The 682-nt window shown below is 36.2% G+C and overlaps 1 protein-coding gene across 1 annotated transcript in view; it reads left to right on the top strand.

Annotated features, from left to right (window-relative positions):
* Nucleotides 1-682, top strand: part of lama2 (laminin, alpha 2) — a 198,122-nt gene that overhangs the window by 64,208 nt on the left and 133,232 nt on the right. The window lies entirely within an intron of this gene.

The raw sequence follows: 682 nt of genomic DNA, 5'->3' as shown, positions 1-682 counted from the left end.
AACGTTCCCACAGTGTGTCTGGCATGCTGGCTGACATGAACACCCACGCAGGAATGATAAATGAGATGGAAGTTCTTTTACAGCAGTGGGTTTAATGTGTGTGTGTTTTCTGAAAGTTACATTTACAGCTGTCAGATCACAGGATTATATTGAACAGTATTTTGTGTGTGTGCGCGCCGTACTAATGAGGGAGATGGGGGGGGAGATCAAGCTTGGACTCAAATGTCGCTCTATCTCCTTTAAAAACAGACAGCATAAACTCACACAGCACTAATTAGCACACATCATTAACCCAAGAAAAACAGCCCAGTACTGCACACACACACACACACACACACACACACACGCATCACCTTCTTGAGCTGCATTTGCATTAAAACTGATTGAATTTTGCTTATTTGTTTATTAGTTTATATTCAATTTACCCTCTGGTGGTCTTTGATCATTTTAGACAGAAAATGTTTATGGTTTAAATTCTTAAACATTTTTATTTTATCGGAATGGTACAAAACTTGGTGACTTTTTGGCACTTGCTATATGCAAACACAGAAAAAAAATCATGGACATAATTAGAAAAAATGTCACATTTGTGATCTTCACAGGGAAATATGAGAAATATGAAAAATTAAAAAATACAGAACATTGTGGCTACAAATCGACAAAGTAGTATTTATATATATAT

The sequence above is a fragment of the Sinocyclocheilus anshuiensis genome, unplaced genomic scaffold (genome assembly GCF_001515605.1).
Source record: "Sinocyclocheilus anshuiensis isolate Anshui unplaced genomic scaffold, SAMN03320099.WGS_v1.1 scaffold1518, whole genome shotgun sequence".
NCBI classification, from domain to species: Eukaryota; Metazoa; Chordata; class Actinopteri; order Cypriniformes; family Cyprinidae; genus Sinocyclocheilus; species Sinocyclocheilus anshuiensis.
This window is presented reverse-complemented; position numbering and strand designations above follow the sequence as displayed.